This window comes from Cherax quadricarinatus, chromosome 60, assembly GCF_038502225.1.
Source record: "Cherax quadricarinatus isolate ZL_2023a chromosome 60, ASM3850222v1, whole genome shotgun sequence".
NCBI classification, from domain to species: domain Eukaryota; kingdom Metazoa; phylum Arthropoda; class Malacostraca; order Decapoda; family Parastacidae; genus Cherax; species Cherax quadricarinatus.
The window spans coordinates 18009878-18016249 of record NC_091351.1 but is presented as its reverse complement, the minus strand read 5'-3'; the positions used below and the strand labels follow the sequence as shown (position 1 = coordinate 18016249).

The 6372-nt window shown below is 37.6% G+C and overlaps 1 long non-coding RNA gene across 1 annotated transcript in view; it reads left to right on the top strand.

Annotated features, from left to right (window-relative positions):
* Positions 1 to 94: 94 nt before the first annotated feature.
* The window catches only part of LOC128694410 (uncharacterized), a 9215-nt gene continuing 2937 nt past the window's right edge, over positions 95 to 6372 (top strand). Inside the window, exon 1 of the long non-coding RNA XR_011393673.1 lies at positions 95 to 1954. This is a non-coding gene — a long non-coding RNA (uncharacterized lncRNA). The remainder of the gene's footprint in view (positions 1955 to 6372) is intronic.

Genomic DNA, 6372 nt, shown 5'->3' with positions numbered 1-6372 from the left:
TCTGTCACTGGGCTCAGATAATAAGATGATTTAAGTATGGGGAGTGCCTCAAACCACTCATTGTATTCAGTGGAATAGATCACATTAGATATTGGGGAAAAGAACTCAAGGGATCAGGTCCTTACTCCACACATTGAAGGAAATGGTGAGACAGATGCACTTTTATTTTAACCCTTTCAGGGTCCAAGGCCCAAATCTGGAGTCACGCACCAGTGTCCAAGAATTTTCAAAAAAAAAAATTTGTTATTTTTTCTTATGAAATCGTAGAGAATCTTTTTGTGAAGGTAATAAAACAAAAAGTACGAAATTTGGTGGAAAATTGACGAAATTATGCTCTCGCGAATTTTGATGTGTCAGCGATATTTACGAATCGGCGATTTTGCCGACTTTGACTCCCATTTTAGGCCAATTACATTATTCCAATCAACCAAATTCTTAGCTATTTCACTAGTATTACTTCCATTCTATCGATTGAGCACAAGAAATCGCCAAGTCAACTGTTTCAACTACAAAATAAAGTGATCGGAAATTGTTAATTTGGCCAATTTAACACAAAGTTCAAAATATTCCAATTTCAAAATAGGGTCCAGAATAAACAATGTAGGCATTCCTGGCACTAAACTAACATTTCCTCTGTTCATTAGTTATGTTTTGAGGCTTTACAAATAAATTCCATTTTGATTTTTTATTCACATAATGAATTTTTATTCACACCAAAAAATAGAAGATTTACTGTTATGCAATACTGTAATAATTGTATAAATATCATCACCATATTTGTGAATGTATATTAGACCCACCAGCTGGCGTGTATTAGACGTGTGAGGTCGTTTGTTTACTCTTGAATATCGGCAAAAATTTAACATTTCTGCTACTTTGAGCTCAGTTTCAAGCCATTTCCAGTGCTAAAACCAATCAAAATCATCTCTATTTCTGTAATATGTCTTCCATTCTATCAAATGAGACCAAGAAATCGCAAATACAACTTTAAAAAACATACGAAAAAACACTGCAAAGTTGCTGTTTTAATCGAAAAATCATGATTTCAGTTTTTTTCTCTCATTATACACAGTGTGCTGCAGGATCTGTTTTATGTGGTGCACACATACCACATAGATGTATTCTCTCATATCTAGGCCCAAATGTACCACTCACAGTTTATCAGAGTGAGCTGAGCTCATGGCGTAGATCTACGGTTTGGACACTCACCGTAAAGCCGTAGATCTACGGGACGGACCCTGAAAGGGTTAAATTTTAAGATTTTTTATAAAATACAGTGGAACCTCGGTACGCGACCTTAATTCATTCCAGAAGGTTGTTTGAGTGCCGCTCCGTTTGAGTATCGAACAAGTTCTTCCCAACCAATTTTCTGTTTGGTTGGATGTTATCACTAATCGTTGTAGACCCCATGGTGACTTATTTATACAAATAATACAAAAAATGCCAACAAATGCAAAGAAAAACGAAATAATTTACAGTGAATTCTGGCAGGTCGTATTTGTTTGGATGAGTGCTGAGCTTTGTTTGAGTAGGGAGCTGGTCATATACCGATGTTCCACTGTATTGATAATGTATTGCAAAAAGAGACAGAATATGTCCCTTAGCTACACTTAATGTACTGAGGAATCAAAAGCATTTTAGAATGCAGGAAGAGGGACTTGCTGGATAGCAGATTAAAAAGCATGAAACAAGATCATGTATAGGCTGCAAAGTGGTTGAGAATCATGAGACATTTATGGTGAAAAATGACCCTAATGTTGTTTTTAGCATAAATAATTACTATTTATGTGTTTGACTTTATTGTATTTATTTTAATATTCATTATTAGTTTTAATCTTTATTAATATCAGACTTTTCACAGCTCGTACTTGACCTGATATTGTCACAACAAATAAACTCCGACTTACTACAGTCAGCGTCTGCAGCGCTTTATACACTCATATGTTGTTTCCAGGTATGTAGGTAATTCTTTAACTGTTGTTTATATCAGGTTCTTCCCCCTTAAAATGTTATGTCATAAAAATATTATACAATATTCTCAACTGAAGATCTTACTAGTAGCTCACTGAAATAGAAATTTTTATTTTCATTAGAATATAATTGTACAAAAATTAGGCAACATGTATTAAAATATGTAGAAAACCCTTTGTTTTGCAGAGCATTTTAGGCATCCCTGAGTATTTAATACTACATAACAGTGTAGAGTTGAATTTTAGATTATTTGAATACTTTGTTTATGTATATCTTTCTTTCAACAAACCGGCCGTATCCCACCAAGGCAGGGTGGCCCAAAAAGAAAAACAAAAGTTTCTCTCTTTAAATTTAGTAGTTTATGCAGGAGAAGGGGTTACGAGCCCCTTGCTCCCGGCATTCTAGTCACCTCTTACAACACGCATGGCTTACGGAGGAAGAATTCTGTTCCACTTCCCCATGGAGATAAGAGGAAATAAACAAGAACAAGAACTAGAAAGAAAATAGAAGAAAACCCAGAGGGGTTTGTATATTAATATAAGTACAGGCATTCTTCAGTAATACGGCAGATTAGGTTCCAGACTGCCATCATAAAACAAATATCACCTTAAAGTGAATCACAGCCTTTTTTTTCATTTGCCAGTGCATATAAAAGCCTAAAACATGTTTGCACTATCATTTATTAAGTGCATAATAGCACTAGGCCTAAAAAAAAAGATGCACAAGTAAAAATAAATAAAAAATATGAAAAATGGTGCACGGCAGGCACCAAAAATAATAAATGTGAATATAATAGAGCGAAGTGCTCTTAAGCAAGCACTGTATTAATGAGATATGCCTCTATATAGTACTTGTATTGTAGAATTGGTGTGACAGTTTTTGATGTAATAATTACTTGGAGTAGAAAGAAAGTTGTAATAAGTTTGTGAGTTTTGAATATTAACCCGTTAACTGTCCAAACGTATAGCAACATTGTCACTGTTAGTGCTCCGAATATTTTGATTATTTTTGTTTTTTTTAAATAGGGCAATTTTCTGTGTAATAAGACCAAAAAAAAAAAAATTTAGGGTCAGTACTTACCAAGATAGAAGACCATAAATTTGGCACCAGATGCTCACCTGATGGCAACATGGAGTCCGGCCACTTAAATTTTGCAGATGAATTTTTTTTTTTTTTTTTTTTTTTTTTTTTTTTTTTTTTTATTTATATAATTTTTGTGTTCTGATAATTACAATCTGTAGTAGTTCTTGTGATTTCATAGCCAGTCTTTGTTCTGACACTAATATTAGGTACTGAAATAGTACTCAGATAGTTGGAAACATACTGACAGGTGAACATTTTCACCTGCCCTGGTCACATACTATTGTCTAGAAATATATACAGTAGGGCCTCACTTATACGGCGGGTTAGGTTCCAGGCTGTTGCCAGAAAGCAGACATCGCCGGAAGGCAGAACGCCATTTTTTCCATTTATAAATGCATATAAATGCCAGACAACAAGTTTACACTAAATTATATTAAGTTAGTAATAGAACTAGGCATTAAAAACACACAAAGTAAAATACATTCACAGTAAATTCATTACTTAAAGTATTTGTAATTTTAATGTAGGGAGAGAGGCGAGTAGTACTTATTTGTAGGAAGTCAGGTGTAGGTAGCCCAGGTGTAGGTAGCACTGGCTCCCCGTCTCATACTTAATATAATATATGAGGAATTGTTAAATGTTGATGAAGATAGGGAAGCTGTGATTTCGTGTATAGGGCAAGGAGGAATAACATCTTGTAGGAGTGAGGAAGAGCCAGTTGTGAGTGTGGGGGAAGTTCGTGAGGCAGTAGGTAAAATGAAAGGGGGTAAGGCAGCTGGGATTGATGGGATAAAGATAGAAATGTTAAAAGCAGGTGGGGATATAGTTTTGGAGTGGTTGGTGCAATTATTTAATAAATGTATGGAAGAGGGTAAGGTACCTAGGGATTGGCAGAGAGCATGCATAGTTCCTTTGTATAAAGGCAAAGGGGACAAAAGAGAGTGCAAAAATTATAGGGGGAGAAGTCTGTTGAGTATACCTGGTAAAGTGTATGGTAGAGTTATTATTGAAAGAATTAAGAGTAAGACGGAGAATAGGATAGCAGATGAACAAGGAGGCTTTAGGAAAGGTAGGGGGTGTGTGGACCAGGTGTTTACAGTGAAACATATAAGTGAACAGTATTTAGATAAGGCTAAAAAGGTCTTTGTGGCATTTATGGATTTGGAAAAGGCATATGACAGGGTGGATAGGGGGGCAATGTGGCAGATGTTGCAGGTGTATGGTGTAGGAGGTAGGTTACTGAAAGCAGTGAAGAGTTTTTATGAGGATAGTGAGGCTCAAGTTAGAGTATGTAAGAAAGAGGGAAATTATTTCCGAGTAAAAGTAGGCCATAGACAAGGATGTGTGATGTCACCGTGGTTGTTTAATACATTTATAGATGGGGTTGTAAGAGAAGTAAATGCGAGGGTCTTGGCAAGAGGCGTGGAGTTAAAAGATAAAGAATCACACACAAAGTGGGAGTTGCCACAGTTGCTCTTTGCTGATGACTCTGTGCTCTTGGGAGATTCTGAAGAGAAGTTGCAGAGATTGGTGGATGAATTTGGTAGGGTGTGCAAAAGAAGAAAATTAAAAGTGAATACAGGAAAGAGTAAAGTTATGAGGATAACAAAAAGATTAGGTGATGAAAGATTGGATATCAGATTGGAGGGAGAGAGTATGGAGGAGGTGAATGTATTCAGATATTTGGGAGTGGACATGTCAGTGGATGGGTCTATGAAAGATGAGGTGAATTATAGAATTGATGAGGGGAAAAGGGTGAGTGGTGCACTTTGGAGTCTGTGGAGACAAAGAACTTTGTCCTTGGAGGCAAAGAGGGGAATGTATGAGAGTATAGTTTTACCAACGCTCTTATATGGGTGTGAAGCATGGGTGATGAATGTTGCAGCGAGGAGAAGGCTGGAGGCAGTGGAGATGTCATGTCTGAGGGCAATGTGTGGTGTGAATATAATGCAGAGAATTCATAGTTTGGAAGTTAGGAGGAGGTGCGGGATTACCAAAACTGTTGCCCAGAGGGCTGAGGAAGGGTTGTTGAGGTGGTTCGGACATGTAGAGAGAATGGAGCGAAACAGAATGATTTCAAGAGTGTATCAGTCTGTAGTGGAAGGAAGGCGGGGTAGGGGTCGGCCTAGGAAAGGTTGGAGGGAGGGGGTAAAGGAGGTTTTGTGTGCGACGGGCTTGGATTTCCAGCAGGCATGCGTGAGCATGTTTGTTAAGAGTGAATGGAGACAAATGGTTTTTAATACTTGACGTGCTGTTGGAGTGTGAGCAAAGTAACATTTATGAAGGGGTTCAGGGAAACCGGCAGGCCGGACTTGAGTCCTGGAGATGGGAAGTACAGTGCCTGCACTCTGAAGGAGGGGTGTTAATGTTGCAGTTTAAAAACTGTCGTGTAAAGCACCCTTCTGGCAAGACAGTGATGGAGTGAATGATGGTGAAAGTTTTTCTTTTTCGGGCCACCCTTCCTTGGTGGGAATCGGCCAGTGTGATAATAATAAAAATAATTTAAAACATCCCAGAGGTAAAATACACATACAGTACACTCATTATTTACCTTAAAATATGTGTAGTCTTAATATAGGAAGAGAGGTGAGTAGTATTTATTTGTAGAAAGTCAGTGTAGGTAGCCGGTAGGTGTAACCGGTAGGTGTAGCCCGCCTGGGCTACACCTACCGGCTACCTACACTGTGGCCCAGAGCCATATTATTAACATCGACATGCCTTGTTCACTGAATTTAATCATTTCTAGCAACTACCTTTAGATGCCATCATAAACGAAGGTAGAAGTAATGAATAATTCATGCCGAAAATTGTAAACAAAAGTGGAGTGAGGGAGTGGCTGGGCCAAACGCAGATTCATACATGTTTTCTCTGATGGCTGAACAGAGAAAACGTAATGTTGTCCCTCCACCCAGCTACCACACAGCTCCACAAGTATTATTATCAGAGCACACATAAAATATGCAATAAATGCCAGACAACAAGTTTACACTAACTTATATTAAGTTAGCAATAGAAATAGGCATTAAAAATACAATAAAAGGTAAGATACACACAGAGTACACTTATTACTTACCTTAAAATATTAATATTAATGTGAGAGAGGTGAGTGGCAGGGAGTTTATTGAATAAAATCAGAATGGCACACCATCATCCTCTAACTTGGCACTTAAAGCAAGAGGCTTACGACTTCTCTTTTTATCACAGCTAACCTTAGATGCCATCGTCAATGAGAGCCAACTAGTTAACAAAAGAGTAAACGAGAGAGAGAACGAGATACATAGTTGAGACAATGTAAGAGCACAAACTGAACAGGTAGTG